The 19,459-nt window shown below is 40.3% G+C and overlaps 1 protein-coding gene across 5 annotated transcripts in view; it reads right to left on the reverse strand.

Moving 5' to 3' along the window:
* LOC132028661 (cAMP-specific 3',5'-cyclic phosphodiesterase 4D-like) overlaps positions 1-19,459 on the reverse strand; it is a 907,530-nt gene that overhangs the window by 662,221 nt on the left and 225,850 nt on the right. For 4 of the 5 annotated variants that reach the window (XR_009407493.1, XM_059417921.1, XM_059417919.1 and 1 more), the window contains exon 4: positions 4,574-4,634. The exons of the other annotated variant lie outside the window; for it this stretch is intronic. The gene's annotated coding sequence lies outside the window, so the exon portion shown is untranslated. The remainder of the gene's footprint in view (positions 1-4,573; positions 4,635-19,459) is intronic. 5 annotated transcript variants of the gene reach the window in all.

Below are 19,459 nucleotides of genomic sequence, written 5' to 3' on the forward strand. Positions count from 1 at the left end.
GGGTGTTTCCACTGCTTCGATAAACAGGGCTCAGGATGCCTTGTGAATCCGTTTACTATAACTTCACACAAACTCACACCCGTTCTGTGGTCTTGTCTCCCCATGAGTGATACTTGTCTCCTACTATCTAACCATCAGGCAGCAAATTTTCTTTTTTTTTTTTTTAAAGATTTTATTTATTTATTTGACAGAGAGAAATCACAAGTAGATGGAGAGGCAGGCAGAGAGAGAGAGAGGGAAGCAGGCTCTCTGCCAAGCAGAGAGCCCGATGCGGGACTCGATCCCAGGACTCTTGAGAACTTGACCTGAGCCGAAGGCAGCGGCTTAACCCACTGAGCCACCCAGGCGCCCAGGCAGCAAATTTTGACAAAACCTCTTTGTTATGAGCAGAGCTCTGTATAAGAGACTCTAAAAAAGAGAAGAAAATGCCTCCAAGTCCTCAGCTTTGAAAAGCAAAAATGAACAAAATTAACAAACTGGGTGTTGCTCCATGTGAAAGATAATACTATAAAAACAAACCAACCAATCAACCCTTGGGGAGTTCTGAAAAGGAAACAAAGACATAAATGCAGGAAAGACTCCCCAGAGAAGATCAGATATGAATTTAATTTTTTCTTTAGATTTTATTTATTTTATTTGACAGACAGAGATTACAAGCAGGCAGAGAGGCAGGCATTGAGAGAGAGAGGAGGAAGCAGGTTCCCTGCTGAGCAGAGAGCCCGATGCGGGGCTCGACCCCAGGACCCTGGGATCATGACCTGAGTGGAAGGCAGAGGCTTTAACCCACTGAGCCACCCAGGCGCCCCTAAATTTAATTTTTTAAAGGTGAAACGTACATTGGCAGGGATGGGTAAAAAATGGAAGCAAAGTTCTAAAAGTGAAAATGCACAAAATGTCAAGCCTTAAAAGATAAGACTGAAGATCTAAAAGATATTCAGACTCCCCTCAAGCTCAAATCCTCCTGAAAACAACCAAAGGGAAATCAAAGATAGATTTCTCTAAATTCTATATAGGCCAAATTCTTCCAGAGATGATTCTGTCTTCCTCTCCCTGGTACAATTCTGTCTGCTGACTAATTTGACCTCAGCACAAAAGAAAATGATGGTACCTCAACTAAAGAAATTACAAAATGCTGGAATAAATTCTTTTCATCCCACCCCCATCCTCTCTTATGGACGCCAGCTTTCCCCATGAACAAATTAAAGTTGGAGAAGATAACCCAGAAAAAAATGATATCGAGAGAGACAGGCACTAAGTTCCTTTCAGGTTCATTAGGCAAATGGAACGGGATATCTCAGAAGGTGGAAGGTAAAGCTGGTTACCAAATTCAGCAAAATCAGGCAAAGTCTGTATCAACTAAAGCACATCAGTCTTAGCTGAGCTTAAACTGAGGATGTGGGTTATGTCTTCAGGATCTATTCTTCTCTGTACTAGGATACCCCTGAGGTTGGAAGGACTTGGCAAAGTTAGTGAGGAGCTGGACGCTCTGCTCACGCCCTTCACTATAACTATTTAAACTCCGTAGCTAACACTGTGGTCCTTACTCAGAAAGGGGCCTTAAGAAGTCCTCATTCATTTATTCAAAAATTACTTTTATCAAGTACGTGTTCAGTGCCAGGCCTCACTGTACTAGACACCAAGGATAGAATGTTGAAAATTTAAAGATGTGTTTTCCACTCTGTGCAGTTTATATTAAAGAGGGGAAACAGTAGAAAGGCAGAAATACACTTGATCCATTCAAAGAATAATGGGTGCATTATATTCTGATCACCTCCTCTCCCCACCCCACCCCCACTGGTGAGAGTGGTTGATGTTCCCACCCTAGGGGATGTGGGAATCAAATGAATGCATGATACCCAATACTGGACAGCTGAGATCCACAAGAGTTCACAAGGCACACTGACTCACAGCTCCCGGGTGGCCACTGCTTGCCATACAGGGCCACATGGAGCCTCATTCAGGAGTAGCGTGAACAAGCAGAGGCTGTGGAGACAGGTTTCATAGTAACAATGGGATGATGTGACCCCTCCTTGCCATAGGAAGATGTGACTGGCATGTTTGAATAGTTCCACAGGGTGACAGGGCACTCAAGCCCACCACTCAAGGTGAAGCTGACACTGTGCTTGGTTCGTGTGATAAGAACTGTTTAGCTAGACTCTTTTATCCACAGCAGCACAATCGGGAAGAGAACTGGTGGGTAGGCGCAGCTTTACCACAGGTCAAGGCAGTACATATTGAACCTTATCACACAGGTACACACAAGACAGTTCAAGGTCCAGCCCTGGGAGTACTAACGCTCCCTGAGAAAACCTCCCTGTTTTCTTCCACTCCTCCTTCCCTCAGGTGGCAAAACAGCTCAGGCACACAATGAGTCCTGGGGACCACCCATATGTGTCTCGGGTCCAACTCTGCTCCTCAAAGAATGCTACCCTCATTCTGGAAAGCCACGCCGCTGGGGCAGCCAGGAAGGGCACAGGGCTTTTGGAAGCACTTTCTCTGATAGCAGTATTCAATGCAAGTTAGGAAAGTTAGTGAACATAACCAAAGTTAACAGAAGTTCAGAGAACATTGGTCCCTCCTGAGAGAGCCAAGAGCATGACAGAGGCAGCCGCACACAGACCAGGGAGGAAGGGCGCTTTGTCTAACGGGCTTGCTGAGAAGCAGCAGAAGGCAGGAAGTGCGAAACTGAATGCAAGAGAAAGAACAGGCAGAGGTTTTAAGCATTGAGCAGCCTGTTGACACCCCTGCCTCAAACACAATGCTGACATCAGTCAATGTAATGGAGAAAGAGGGGAAAAAAAAAAGCTATTTAGAGACATTGCATCTCTTGCAAAGGATGTGGTTTGCTTCCCCCACAGCAGGCTAACCGAAAACCCCAGGAAAGCAGCTTCAAGAGACACAGAGAGTGGAATCAGAGTATTTTTTCAAAAGAATTTATAAGTAAGGCAATCCTGAAGTTCAACAGTCTACAAATCTACAAGTTTTGAAGAAGGAAAAGTCACTCCCAAAGAGCTGGTGTGCTCCTTGTTTGCTCCCCTTTGTCCCTCTGTGCCCTCCAGCGTGGGCAGCCCTGCCACGGAAAGAGGACTGCTGTGCGAGGGGACCTGACTGGCTCCAGACTTCAGAGTCCTGAACGGTCACTGCATCCACACCTGGCCGTCCAGGCTACATACATCAGTCCACCCAGTCCCATGTAGATACACGACCTAGCTCAATAAATGTAAAAGGTTCACTTCTAAGAGAGTAGAAGGAAGGACTCTGAAGGTCATACCCATCTGTCTTCACACGGTTCTCCGTGAATCAGAAATAGAAGGTCAGTGGACACATTCCCTCTTCCATTCCATGCTCAGCCAAAAATCGTCACTGTGTCCTCCCAGGCTGCAGACCAAATGATAATGTCCCAACCACTTCCCTTTAGAACAGACTGAGAGGACTGAAGAAAAGCATAGGGTATAATTCATGAACCCTATGGCTTCCACCCAGACCACCTAGGGACTGCTTTACTCTTCCTGTGTCTCCTACCACCAGAAAGTTCTCAGCAGAAATGGCAGCTGAAGAACAGGACTCGACTGGGTGACAGAATGAAGCGCTCAGCAGAAAAGAATTAAGTAGTTAAGAAGTTGAAACTATGGGCACCTGGGTGGCTCAGTGGGTTAAAGCCTCATGGTCTCAGGGTCCTGGGATGAAGCCCCACATCGGGCTCCCTGCTCAGCAGGGAGCCTGCTCCCCCCTCCCCCCGCCTCTCTGCCTACTTGTGATCTCTCGCTCTCTGTTAAATAAATAAATAAAATATTTTTTAAAAAGTTGAAACTGTATATACATTTTTATTGTAATTTCATCAGAAATTGCCCTGGGGGTGGGGGGAAGGTCTGGGGAAAAATTATTTAAGAATATATCAACAAAGAAAAGAAAGGAGACCTTTCTCAGGGCCCATTACTGTACCTATGAGGTTCTCCAAAGCGGTTGAAGTCAGGACAGAACCATTTGGTGTGCGTCCATACCTATGTGTATACTCTTTTGTATTTTCAAAATTGTATTAGTGAGATTGAAGTAGATAAATAAAAACATTTCAGGGCACCTGGGTAGCTCAGTTGGTTAAGCATCTGCCATCATTTCAGGTCATGATCTCGGGGTCCTGGGATGGAGTGTCATCAGGCTCCCTGCTCAGTGGTGTGTCTGCTTCTCCCTCTTCCCTTTCCCCTGGTTCATGATCTCTCTCTCACTCTTTCTCTCAAATAAATAAATTCTTAAAAAAAAAAAATTCAAATATACATACACATAAAAGATCACGAGAACACTCCAAAACAATACGACACCAGGGGAGCTATTTATTCTATGGGAAAAAGAACTTGAGCTGGAAGCAGACACACTCAGCTTAGTCTCGTATTAACTGTGTGCCCTGGGGCAAAATATTGACCCTTTGAGCTTCAGTATCCCCACCTATAAAAAAAAAAAAAAATGATGGCACCACCTACACTGGAGCATTACTTCTCATCAGGAGTAAGTATTAGCTGTGAAAGTAACTTGCCTCCTACTGGCCCTTCCAAGTAGTAAGAAAGGTTCCTGTCCTTACCTTTTACACCACTTCTTTGTTCAAGCCAGAGATTCCATCCTCTCTTTTGATTCAAGGCTCTCTGCAGAGATTAAATTGTGGAAAGCTTAACAACTTGGAAAACATGATCAGACAGCTGTTTCTAGATCTATGTTTGCGACTTTATTGCACCAAAGAAAACACTCTTCCTTTATCTGCAAAATCTGCTGTCTGTGGCAAGATTTATCAGGGCCCTTCAGGGCTTTCTGACAAAGTAAGGGCATCTCTCCTTCCTTCCCAGTTAAAAGGCAGGCTCTAGCAGATGTGTTGCTCTTGTCAGTGGTGTTTTTTTTTTCCCTAGCTTAAGGTTTTGCAAAGACAGAATCGTGCAAAGACAGAATCGTGCAAAACCAGAGGAAGAGAGGTTTGTCCAGCCTTGCACTTTGCAGGCTATCCAGGCAGAGAGCTGCTATGGCATCTGCCAGAATGAACAATCCAAGTGTACAGAGGCCATGTCCTGCCCTGCCATCATCATCACGATCAAGGACATATAAAGGAAACTGCCAGATAACAGAAGGAAACAAACATTCTCAAAGCAAAAGTCTATCACCATGCACACAATAAAAGCATAAAGTATGGCCAGGGGGATGGGTAAGAACAGGTACCTAACACCGTGTTCTCAGACACACATTATATTTGCTTACTTCTAGGAGTCATCAATGACTCAGAAGCTAGTCCTCTTGATCTAGTAAAAGCTCTCACAGGGAGGAGGAGGAGGGGAGCCACTCCCACAAACAGCAGCAACAGCCATACCACCCTGAGGTCTCTCCACAGACATAAATGGGAACCTCTTCACATGTGGTCTGGGGCCTCACAGCCTTAGTGACTTACAGAGCACTGTAGAAAGCATATGACTGGGAGCACGCTTGTAACGTGATCCCAAGTCTCCCAGACAACTCTGTTTCAGGGCAAACACTAGAAACCCCAGATCTAGTCCCAGCTCTTCCTCCAACTCCCCTACGGGAGAGAAGGCAAATCATCTTTAACCTGCCTTTTCTCCAAAATGAGAGATCTGTACTATAAATGTTTCTTAATCTGAGGTCTCAAATCCTGAAATTTTGACAGATTTTTTGTCTAAGGTCTGATGTTCATTTTTTTTTAAAGATTTTATTTATTTATTTGACAGAGATCACAAGTAGGCAGAGAGGCAGGCAGAGAGAGAGAGAGGAGGAAGCAGGCTCCCCGCCAAGCAGAGAGCCCGATGCGGGGCTCAATCCCAGGACCCCGGGATCACGACCTGAGCCAAAGGCAGAGGCTTTAACCCACTGAGCCACCCAGGTGCCCCCATTTTTTTTTTTTATGAGAAAAGTTCCTTATCATTCATCAGATCCTCAGTGAGGTCCAAAAATATACTAAGAACAACAAAACTAAATAATTCATAAGGTCCCTTCCAGATCCTGATTTTCAGGGCAAGTTTTTCTGATTATAAAAGCAATGTACACTCATTGCAGAAAATTAGAAAATGTAGCCAGAAAGAAAACCTTCCTTTAACTGGGTGAGCCAGCGATAACTAGTAACATCTAAATAAATGTAAACATTTTGTGTGTTTCGTATTTTTGATGGTATAGTCAATATTATGCTCTACATATTTGTCACACATTAAAAATTCTTTGAAACCAACACCTCTAATAGTCAAATAATATTTCATCATAAGGCGGAAATTATGTTTTATTTAATGATCCCCCTGTTACTGAACATTTATATTGATTCTACTGTTTTGCCATTATCAATAAGGCAACATTTTTCAATGAACATTCTTCAAATTTTGATCACATTTTTTGAAGGCAATGGGGAACTATTAAAAGATTTTGAACACAGAAACAGCAGAACTGCTCTTTTTCTTATGACCGTGTAGGAAATTAACTGAAGTGGAGAGACTAAAAGGCTTGGTGATAAGGGAGGAAGTTATTGTCTGAGAGCCTGAACAAAGGAAGGGATAGTGAGGCTAGACACAAGGCCCAGAAGTAGAACACAGCCAGAAGGAAATTACCATGAGTCAGTGGTTCTGAGGAAGAGAGGAGAGTCTAAGATTAAGCTGAGATTTCTAGCCTTCATTTTTGGAAGATCAAGTATACCATATCCAAGAGAGGGAAGGAAGGCTGAGAAGCTGGTTTGGAGACAAAAATAAGCAGTCTTATCCCTAGAGGGTCACTGCAAGAATGATAACCACACATGCAATTATTGAGCTACGTGGTTTTTAAATTGCAACAAAACAGTTTTTAAAAAGTGACTAATTATTTATAACATAAACTAGAAAGTAGAAGCCAAGAGAACTCATTAGTATATAATTTCTTAGCTCTTGAACATCAGAATTCAAGTAATTAGGTATTAGTCAATAAACATAAAGTGTAGAAGCTGAACAGTGTGCTTCACTCAAACCAGAACAATTTTTCATCATCCGAACTATATAACCCAGATTATTTTTAAAGATTATACCATATTTTTTACCTGTATTTCTTTTATTTTCCTTTTCCTTTTTATGGGTTATTTTATTCAGTACTATTTGAGGTAAATGAGGTAAGTGCTAAGGTGAAACAAAAACAGAAATCAAGGTCACTAACATGCAAAATGCCACCACATGTCACGGGCCCAGAGCTCTATTTCCAGAAGAAGGTTACCTAGGATTCTAATTCAGGGAAGACTTTTTGAGCTTTCTCACAACATAGTAAAGCAATTAGAAATAACAAGTAGAAATTTTCTCAATGGGGCTCCCACTTATCATTCATGCCCCCCCTCCCCACAATTCTGAAACGGTAACCCTGGACTTAAATTTAAAGTGTCATCTTCTATTTAAAGATTTACCATGTAAATATTGCTACATCGTTCTTTATTAATGAAACATATCCATTCCAAAAACTTCAGCTTACCTAGCAAGAACATCCATGTATTTCTCATAAGGTTCTTTGACAACCCCATTTTACTGATTTCAAGATACCAAACGGAATAGAGGATATGGATAGTGACCAAAGGGCAGGAGGCTGCTGATGTAACTTCCATTTCAATATGAGGTTACTTTTTTTTTTTCTTCAATAGCTACCCTCTCTAATGTGATCAGTCTATTTACTGAATTTTTAATGTAGCAGAGACTGGTACTATGTGCTGCTGCTCTTAAGTTGAAGAGAAATGTAATTGATCACATTATTTCCTTGTAACTGGGAAATAAAGGAACAAAGAAACTAACCAGTTTCTTCTAACCTCTAATCCTCCAATTTCACTTTCTGATTCTTTTTTCACCAGGCCCACACCAGGTGAGAGGAAGACTGACTACTTACATGAGAGTCAGAGAGGCATAATCCCCACAAAATAACAAGCCCTGTGGAGTAATTTTGAAAGCCATTTAAAAGGCCAGGAGAAATGTTCTCATAACCCCCAGTCGTGCCTGTGCTAACCTGGTTTTCAGAGAAGACAATGGGAAATATGATACAAAGAGCCTGATATGTCATTTCAAATGAAGCATAGCACTTAAATGGATTAATATGGAGTTACACACTGCACTGGACTATCCTCTTACAAATAAAGGAAAAAGAACATGAAATAATTTGAGAGAATGGCACGCAGTATTAAGAACAGCAAAGTTGGGGCGCCTGGGTGGCTCAGTGGTTTGGGCTGCTGCCTTCGGCTCGGGTCATGATCTCAGGGTCCTCGGATCGAGCCCCGCATCGGGCTCCCTGCTCCGCAGGAAGCCTGCTTCCCTCTCTCTCTCTCTCTCTCTCTCTCTCTCTCTGCCTGCCTCTCTGCCTACTTGTGATCTCTGTCTGTCAAATAAATAAATAAAATCTTAAAAAAAAAAAAAAAAGAACAGCAAAGTATCTCAAGACCATGATCTGTGCCCTAATTGCAGGAGCAAATGAAGCTTGAGGTAAACCCTGAGAAATACCATTTAGATAAGCCCAGGAGATGGAGAATGAGGAAACAGATCTGAGGGCAATGCCTGAGTATCAGGCATGAGGAAAAGCACAGAAGAATAAGCCTAAATGGTTCCCAACTCAGTGAGTCAAGGCCCAGGGAGAAAGACCCCACAGGCCCTCAGGGTGCCAGGCGCCCCCTATAGGAGAAACTCTGACATTAATTTGCACTGAGATGTGGTCTAGAAAGGGACCATTGTCCCTCTGCAGGGAAGTCACCAGCAGAATAGTGCTCTGCAAATTTGCAAAAGAAGAACTGACAAAACAGAAATGCGAAGCAGAAGCTGTCAAAGCCAGATGGCTGCTGGGGCGCAGAATTCTGGTGGCATACTGACAGAAGGCCCGGGAGATGCTAGGCTGAAGTGTTTCACCAATCCATACACTTACTTGTTCACTGTTTATTCACTGAAGTTTGGGTTATGTTACAAAATTTCCTTAGGCAAATTCCTGTGTAGGAAATGAACTACAATTTTTTAAACCTGGCATTTCCTTCAAAGTCGGGAATTCTAGCTCCCTGGAAGAGGAGATTCCACAGATCTGCAGATCTTTTAGAATGGTGCGACTTCCTCACTCACCAAAGGAAAGTGCCAGCTGTGCAAGCTGAAGGAGCTTGATTCTTCTCCGCCCGGCTGCTAATTAAGTGTGTATCAGGCAATTTACCACATACAATCAGAGATCCAAAGTAAAAAAAAAAAAAAAAAAAAAAAAGAGGTGAGAATTAAGAATATGGATTTGTGTCAGTGAAACGAGAACCTCCATCTGGTTGTCGAAGAAAATGGAACCTAAAAATAAATAAATAAATAAATAAATAACTGCTGTAAGCATATAAATAATATAATTGCTAACTAAGGTCTTTTTAAAAACCATGATGCTTTTTGGAAGAAGAAAATATGTCATTCAACCTACTTAGAATACTCCTCCGCTAATTTTACGTGTACCTTCTCAGAGATCCTTCTGTGAGAACTGTGATGAACAGAGAAGCCATTCCCTATACCGTGGTTTGTATTTTTCTAACAGTTTCAACTACAACACTGCCCTCTCACTGGTCTGCCATGACAAGCTCCTTTCTTTGTGCTCCTGGGAATTTTGTTTATTAATATTTATTGAAGCTAGACTATACTACAGACACTGGGCTTGATGCTAAGGACACAGTGGTAAAGAAGATAACCTCTACCCTTGGGAAAATGTTGAGGAAGATAGACAAGAAGAAAATGAAGTTCAGGGTGATTACTGCAACATTAAGCATAACAAGGGTATGTAGGCCTTCAGAGGGGTGGGATCAAGAAAGCAATCTATTCCCAAGCAGTATCTTGCCAAAAGGAAGAGTAAGGATCAGGCATATGGGAAAATGGAAAGACACTCAGTAGAGGCTCACCTACTCAAAGGCTTACAGAGAAAATGGTGCCCATAGAAAATGCATCATTTAAGATGGAAAGAATTCCAGGAAAGGTGCGCAAAGCACTGAATCCTTAGTGACTTCTCTTACTTAGTTTTAAACTGAAGTATAGTTGACATACCATATTAGTTTCAGGTGTGCAACATAGTGATTTGATGACTATATACATTACGAAATGCTCATTACCATAAGTGTTATCATCATCTGTCACCATAGAAAGTTAGTACAATATTATTGACTATATTCCTTATGCTGTACTTTATATTCCTGTAGCTTATTTATTTTAAAACTGGAATATGTTAATCCTATGAATTATTTTTAAGTCATATTAAGAAATTTAGAATGAACTCTGAGAGCAACAGAGAATCACTGAAGCATTTTAAAGATGAGAAATGACAAGAATAAACAGTTTAGGTGCTACATGGAAAATGGGTAAGAAAAGGCCAGTCTGAAGACAAAGAGGTAAGTTAGAGCACTGCAATTTAAGAGACCATGGTCACCTGAACCAGAGTAGTGGCTGTCATCCTAGGGGAAAGCAGGTGTTTTCAAGACTAGTAGAATCCATGCATCCTAATAATAAGTTCCATTTGGAGTAGAAGAAAAGAGCAAGAGTAAAAGATGACTCCCAAATTACCACTGAGATAAAGAATGCAGAGAGAGAAACATATGTGGGGGAAATGAGCTCTATTTGGGGCACACTGAATTTGAGACAACTTTGCAAAGTTTAAGAACGGTGTCCATCAAATGACTGGGGAGAGAGAGAGAGAGACCTGACCTAGCCATGTAGAGATTGAATTATCAGAACATGGATGTTTCTTGATAACATTAGAAGAGATAAACATGTCCAGTCAGAGCATATGAAAGGAGAAGAGATTTCTCTGATGATACTGGTTTCAGGGCTTTGTCTCTAGATCCAAGTTACCTTAAAGGGGAGAGGTCTCATTCTCTTGCAATGTACCAGAATGATTATTTCATCCCGTTACCCAATTTTTAACTAGTAATGACTAGGAAAACCATGAAAGATGGTGGTCAGGTGAATGATGGTGGGAGTGTAGAGGAATGAGAGGAAAGGAGTAAGCAGGATGTTCAATATTTGTTCTGAAAAATAAGGATGACACTATCACTGGTGGGATTCCTAGGCAAACAAGGAGCAAGTTAAGTCTGTGATCATCACTTTCACGAGACGAAGAAGTACCTGCTCTTCAATGACTCCACAGCCTCAGGAACAAGCGACCTGGGAAAGACCATGTAAGTTTCGTGGGCTATTGCAGTTCTCACCTTTGCAGCATTCTCATTTGGGAAGTATTTAAGAGTGCAAGCATCTAGATATACCTTAGACTCCTGTTACTCAAATGATGACCAAATTCCATCATGATTAGGGTCCCATGGGAGTTTGTTAGTAATCGTCTCAGATACCATACCAGACCAGGAACCCCAGTCTGTATTTATAGAAGATTCTCCAAGAGGTTTATCTGCACATTAAAGTTGGAAACACACTGACTCACATTCACTTGAAAGTCTTCTTAAAACACAGATAGCTAAATCAGGGCTGGGGCTTATAAATCTGCATTTCTAACAAGTTCTCAAGTACTCTCCTGCAGATCTAAGACCATATTTTGTGAACTTCTGCCCCACACCATTAGATTAGACTCTCCCTAGGTGGAATCCAGACATCAGTATACTTTAAAGCTCTCTAAATTATTCTAATTTGCAGCCAAGGTTGAGAACTGCTGGTAAAGATATTTTTTTCTGCTCCTGATTATATAAACAAGGAAATGAACATGAGAAACAACTATCTTCTCAACAGTGGCTTAAACTCACTACTAAAGTGTTCTTGAATGTAAGAAGAATTTTGATTAATCAAAGCAGAAAGAAAAACGCTGCTTCATCCTTAGTGACTCATTTCCAGAGACATGTTTAGTTGGGAAAAAAGGTCACCATAAGTAATCACTATTTTAATCATCACAGATGCCATCAACTCAATCTATCATCTTCCTTTTCTCATGATTCTTACTCAATTGGGTATTGATACTTTGAAGGCCATAATATGTTTTTTAACAATTACATTTTTTAACAGAAGCAATACTGAGTAAGTCCCTATTCTCCAATTAGCCTGCAAAACCAATTCTTGCCCTCCTGTTTGCTTTTGGTTTATTTTTACCTTCTTTCTCTAGGTATTAAAAGTGAGACTTTAGATTATTGATTTGAGTAATTTCCTCTTTTCTATTAGAAGCATCTAGTACTATAAATTACCCTCTCAGGACCGCTTTAGCTGTGCCCCACAAATTATATGTTGCATTTTACTTTTATTCAGTGTAATGTGTTGTTGTTGTTGTTTTATTTACCCTGAGACTTCCTCTGAAACCCATGAATTATTTTAAAGCATGCTGTTTAATTTACAAGTGTTTAGAAATGTTCCTGTTTTCCTTCTGTGACTGAGTTCTAACTTAATTCCATTATGGTGAGAGAACCACATTTGTCTGATTTCAATTATTTTATTTAAAGATTTTTTTTATTGGGGCACCTGGGTGGCCCAGTGGGTTAAAGCCTCTGCCTTCAGCTCAGGTCATGATCTCAGGGTCCTGGGATCAAGCCCGACATCCAGCTCTCTGCTCAGCAGGGAGCCTGCTTCCCCTCTCTCTATGCCTGCCTCTCTGCCTACTTGTGATCTCTCTCTCTTTCTCTCTCTCTGTGTCAAATAAATAAAATATTTTTTAAAAAAAGATTTTATTTATTTATTTGAGAGAGAGAGAGCGAGCAAGCATGTGTGCATGCATAAGCTTGGGGAGAGGGGAGGCAGAGGGAGAGGGTGAAGCAGACGCCCCTTTGGCCCCATGCGGGCTAGATCCCAGGACTCTGAGATCATGACCTGAGCTGAAATCAGATGCTTCACCACCTGAGCCACCCAGGCACCCCTGATTACAATTATTTCAAACTGAAGTTTTTTTTAATGTCTTCAAATATGATCTATATTGGTATAATTTCTGTACAAGCTTGAAAAAATGTATATTTTGTTGTTGTTGAGTGGACTACGTTCTCAATGTTGATAGATCCTGTTGGGTGAGGACAATGTTGACTTCTTCCATAGACTTGATTTTCTAGCTAAGCTATTCTATTCATTATTGAGAGAAAGGTGTTGACGCCTACAACTATAATAGTGAATTTACCAATTTTTTTCAGTTCTATCGATTTTTGCTTCTGTATTTTCAACTGTTATTTGTTTCATCCATATTTAAGAAGGCTATCTCTTCTTGCTGAACTAACCCTTTTACCATTACATAATGATCCCATGTATCTCTGGTTATTGTAGTTTGCCAGCAAGGGAAAGGAGCACAGGGAGAATCAGACTCGCAGCTGAGTGAAAAGCCCAACATGGGGCCAATCCCAGGACCCTGAGATCATGATCTGAGCTGAATGCCGATAGTTAGCTGACTGAGCCTCCCAGGTGCCCTGGCTCCAGTCTACAGTATGAGGAATGAACTCATGAATATGAGAAGAAGGTGTATAACTTTGAGAAAAAAATCATCTGAAAACATTACCAACTCACTAAGAATGTCTAAAGTACAGTAAGAGGGTGAAAAAGGTTTCAAGAAACAAATCAGGACCAAGTGCAAAAAAAAAATTCTAGATATAATCTGAGGCGAGAAGAACTATACTTCATGACCTCAGGCTCACATGACCAAATGTCAGAGCCTGCTGGAACTCTCAGCTCCCAAGGCCAGAGAGTAGGATGCAACATGGGCCTAGGAAGTTATTTAACCCCTCTTTACTAAATAACAGTTTGTAAGAACTGAATAAGCCAATAAATGTAAATTATAACAGTGCCTGGCTCACAAGAAGGACTCTAGAATTGTTAATTATTAATATTATTTACTAAAAATATGTATATTACCTAAAATGAGGATATCCTGGAATAAAATAAATCTATCCAGCACTTCTTTATATTTTATATATTTTATATTTTATGTATATTTTAGATTTTATTAATACAAATACATACTGTTTAATTTTTATTTTTTAAGATTTTATTTATCTGAGAGAGAGAGCATGAGCAGGGGGGAAGGGCAGAGGGAGAGGAAGAAGCAGACTCCCCACTGAACATCCTAGGACCCTGAGATCATAATCTGAGCCAAATAGAGACACAACAGACTGAACCACCCAGGTGCCCCCATCCAGTATGTTCTTAAGCCACAATTCTCCAAGGCTTGGAGGTCAGTGTTGAAGAGGAGGACATGGGGTCATCAACACATGGGGAATACACTTTGTTATGAGGATTTTTAACCATTTCAGGCAGCTGCTTAAATTCAAAAGCAGTAATGTTGATGTAGTTTAGAAAGAAATCCTGGAAGAGAAATACATACCAGGGATGGAGGAACTAATTCTCTCCCCACTCACTCTACTCTTGTTTTAGGAGATTTCCACCTGCCTACTAGGTACTAATCTTCCCCAAACATACTACATGGTAGGTCAAAATCAAGTCCACTATCAAACTTCCTGTCTTTCTAGTTGAACCCTGCTCTTCATACACATTTCCTTATTGCAGTGTTTCCTTAGTGAACCATTAACTTCCAAGGAAGCTAAGACAGAAATTGCAGTCTTCCTTTACTCACCATTCCTAAAAAGTCACTACACTTACTGATTCTCTATGCCAAAATACTTCAACTTTATTCCTTCTGCCTCTCTCCACTGTCATTCTTATAGTACAGCTATCATCTCCCTTTTGCACATGTGGTTTCTACTGCCTGGAATGTCTACTCCCTCTTTCTTTTCTATTTCATCTGGCAAACTCCTACTCCTTCTTGAAAACCAAATTGAATAATGGCTTTTTTCCCCATTTTTCCTAATAAGTCTAAATTCTATGATCCATTATAGTTCTTTTTCTCTTATCTCTATCTTCCCCCAGTAGGCCATAAGTTCCTCAAGAGTAGGGTCATGCATTATTCATCCTTAGAGCTATAGGGCTATTAAAGAAGGTGGACAAAGAATTCAAAGAGACCTGAATTCAAACTTTAAGCTTTGTCATTTCCCACCTGTGTGATCTTGAATTGTTCACTTATGTCTGGTCAACTGATTGAACTGAGAAAAAATTAAGTTTGCAGAGATACTGACCCTGCCAACCTTCGGGATACAATGGATCATGAAATCATGAAAAGCTTTAAAGTACTGGTCTATGATTAAGCTCAAGTGCCTTTCAAATATGAATATCATTTCTATGTGTGTTAAGACTAGAAAAGTTGTGGAAGTACTAATTACTTAACTGACCAGTTTTGTACATATGTAAATTATTAACAATAATACCTAATTCAGAGGATTGGTGGAAGGATTTATATACTTTAAAGGACTCCCAACTAGCACAAATTCTGGGACATGGTACTCAACAGATGTTGGTCTTACTCTTTTTCTTTCTTTTTTTTTTTTTTTTATTTAAAGGCTTTTCTCCACCTTTTGTTTTCTTCTTGCTCTTCCTTTTCTTCTAAATATTCTTCAGTTATGTTTGTATTTCTGTTTCTTATCTTTTCTACTTCTTTTCTTTACCCGAGCTTATTCTTCCCCTATATCCTTATTTTATCCTCAGACTCCAGAACACACACTTCAGATCAGTGGCTTCCTCCATTGACTATGCATGCACACCAACATCACACCATCACTCCCAAGTATCCAACTTTGAATGCTGGGGAAATGTTACCCAGATTTAGCCTAAATGACACAAACAAACAAACCAACAAACAAATAAACAACAAAACTATGAGAGTTGGAAGAATTTATCTTCAAGGAGAATAAATTTCATTCATGATGGTTCTCACACAACCAAACCATAAGCAAAAAAAGAAATCATACAAAAATTAAAAGATTATATTGCAAAAGAAATAACTTCATATCAATTAATATTTTTCTCATATGAAATAAAAAAATCATTGTCATTCTTAATCTAAATAGCTTGAAATTTATGTGACAGAGCAATGAACCTTTTAAAAGAAGAGGAGAAAGATGTAAATATGTATTTCCCAAAATGAGTCCTGAAACATTAACCCCCCAAGATGATTCAGGGAAAAAAAAAATGACTGCAAAGTATAAAACACCTGTGATATGCTGCTTTTGATCTGTTTCACCAAAGGAGACCGAAGACTGCATTTCCATGTTACAGGTAGAAAATCCTAAGGTTACTTGTTTAATTTGATCTAATGGAGCCTCTAGGGTTTTCAGGGGCCGTGGGACCCTTCTATTTCTTTAAGTTAGTCTCCTGGAAATCATGATGATCTCTGGTTTAGAAACCAGATGGAGTCAATCATTAAAAAAAAATGTGTCTTTTCAATTCATTCATCACTGAATCACTATAGAAAAACCTATTATGTGCCATGCCCTGAGATAATGTGACATCAGTGAACAAATAAAAATCCCTGCCCTCAAGGAGGTCACATGCTAGTGGTCTAGAGGAAGATGACACACAGTAATAATAAATATTATGTTAGGCTTGAAGGTGGAAAGAATTGTGAAGAATAAATAATGCAGTGAAATCAGGATCGCAATTTTTTTTTTTTTTTTTTTTTTTTAGATTTTATTTATTTATTTGAGAGAGAGACAGTGAGAGAGAACATGAGTGAGGAGAAGGTCAGAGAGAGAAGCAGACTCCCCGTGGAGCTGGGAGCCCGATGCGGGACTCGATCCTGGGACTCCGGGATCATGACCTGAACCAAGGGCAGTCGTCCAACCAACTGAGCCACCCAGGCGTCGCAATTTTAAGTAAAAGAGTTAGGATAGGCCTCTAAGAGAGATGAAAATTTGTTCAGACTTGAAGGAGATGGCAGACTGAGCCACTGGATATCCTAAGGAGAAAACTACCCAAACAGACTTACAACTGTAAAAATGCCCTTGAATGAGAAAATACCTGGCATGTTCTAGTATCAAGAGTGAGGCTGGTATGGCTGGGTAGATTAAGAGACTTGAGTGGTAGGAAGAAATTGAGGTGGAGATCATGTACAATATTCTGGCTGAATTGTGTCCCTCCAAAATTCCTATGCTGAAGTCCTCTCTAATTTCCAGGACCTTTAAATGTGACTGTATTTGGAGATGGGTTCTTGAAAAGGTAATTTTTTTCTTTTTTTCAATTATGTTTAGTTAGCCACTGTATAATACATCATTAGTTCTTGATGTAGAGTTCAATGATTCATTAGTTGTGTTTAATACCCAGTGCTCATCACAACACATGCCCTCCTTAATACCCAGCATCCTGTTACCACATCTCCTAACCCCTTCCCTCTAAAACCTTCAGTCTGTTTCCCAATGTCCACAGTCTCTCATGGTTCATCTCCCTCTCTGATTTCTCCCCCTTCAGATTTCCCTCCCTTCCCCTATGGTCCTCTGTGCTATTGCTTACATTCCACATATGAATGAAACCATATAATGATTGTCTTTCTCTGCTTGACTTACTTCACTCAGCATAATCCCCTCCAGTTCCATCCATGTTGATACATTGGTGGGTATTCATCCTTTCTGATGACTTTCTGATAATATTCCATTGTATATAATGGGGCTGTAGTATGGGACCTAATCTTACTGGTATCCTTGTTAAGAGGAGGAAGTTACACTGGAAAGACAGAGCATTAACCATGTGAAGAACAGTGAGAAGGTAGGTATCTGCACACCAAGAAGAGAGGCCATCAGAAGAAACCAAACCTGCCCACACCTTGATCCTGGACTTCCAGCCTCTAGAGTGTCTGTGGTTTAAGCCACATAGTCTGTGGTATTCTGTCATGGCAGGCCATCCTTCCTAACCTCCCAAGACCAAGCCAAGTAAATCCAAGACTATGATCGCTTACTTGTTTAAGTCTCCAAAGAACTGGGAGCAGAAAGAAAGAAAATCAACTAAATTCCAGAAAGGAAGGAATACTTCCTAGCAAAAAAGAAACCCACCATGGCTTCCATCCTTGGTTTAATGGAAAGAAGAACAAATCTGCTGTGACTGGGCTAAGGAGAAAGCAGCTGAACTCATCAAAATGTTCAACATTACATGTGGGCTGGTGGGAAGGACAAGAGCTTACAGAAGCTCATTCACAGAGGAAGCTACAGCCCTGACCCTGGAACACATAGGCCTTCTCTCAAAGAAAGGCACCAATCTCTGAAGGCTGAGGATGGGGGAAGACAAGGGAGAACTGACTCCTTCATTAACCTTTGTTATCTCCTCATTCTCCTTTTTATAACTGCTAAGTCTGTAGTGATGTCACCTCTGTCATTCCTGATATGGGTAATTTGAGGTGCCTATTTTTTTTCCCTGATCTATCCTGGCTAGAAGTATATCAATATAATTGATCTTCTTAACCAACTTTTGTTTTCATTAATTTCCCCCCCATGTTTCTCTGCTTTCTATGCTAGTGATTTTTTGCTCATTTGGGTTTCATTTGTTCTTTTAGTGGTTTCTTAAAGTAGAAGCTGGGGTCATAGATTTGAAACTTTTCTTCTTTTCTAATATAGGGATCTAGCCCCTTTAATTTTTCCCCAAGTACAGATTCACAAGCATCCAACAACCTTTTATATGTTGTATGTACAATTCCAATTCATTCAAAAGACTTTTTACTTCCCCATCACGTTTTTACTTTGGCCCATGGTGTGTTCTTATTGTACAGTTATCTCAACAAAGTTCCACAAACTGGATAGCATAAAACAACAAAAAATTTATTTTCTCACAGTTCTGGAGGCCAAGAGTCCAAAACTAAGGAGCTGGCAGGGCCACACTTCCTCTGAAGGCTCCAGAGAGATTCCATGTCTTGCCTCTTCTACCTTTTGGTGGTTTCTGCGTATTTAACTCCTATTTAACTATTTAACTCCTCTATGTCTCTATCTTCACAGGACCTCTGTTCTGTGTGTTCCCTTCCTTTCTTTATAAGTTCACCTTTCATTGGGTTTAGACCCACATGGATAATCCAAGAGTATCTCATTTCTCAATATCTTGAACACTTAATTACATCTCCAAAGATCCTTTTACAGATTCCAAGAGTTAAGACATGGACATACCATTCTTGTAGGCACAGGTCAACACACTACTCATGGGTTATTTGGAAGTAGGTTCTTTAGTGTCAAGACATTTGGGATCCTTCCAAACATCCTTCTGTTATTGATTTTTCATTTCATTCCATCATGGTTAGGGAACATATACTGCAATACTCTTAAATGTACTGAGACTTAATTTTGTAACCTCAACATATAATTTATCCTGGTAAATGTCTTGGGTGAATTTGAAAAGAATGTATATTGTTATCAGAGTGCTCTAAAAATGACAATAGGTCAAGTGAATTGATTGTGTTTTTCAGTTCTTCTACATCCTTACTGATCTTCTATCTATTTATTTTGTCAATTAATGAGAGAGGGGTAGTGACATATCTGATTATGAATAGTATGTACTATATTATCATGTTTTCTAATATTATCTACATCTTGCACCCACAGGTTCAATGATATCTACACAGACGGATACTCACATAGCCACCCTCTCTTCTATCAGGAGTCCTGCCCATATTTTGTTCTTTTTTAGTTATATCTTTCTATAAATTTTGGTTGATATGGGAGAGATAT

Source organism: Mustela nigripes, chromosome 12 (assembly GCF_022355385.1).
Source record: "Mustela nigripes isolate SB6536 chromosome 12, MUSNIG.SB6536, whole genome shotgun sequence".
Taxonomy (NCBI): domain Eukaryota; kingdom Metazoa; phylum Chordata; class Mammalia; order Carnivora; family Mustelidae; genus Mustela; species Mustela nigripes.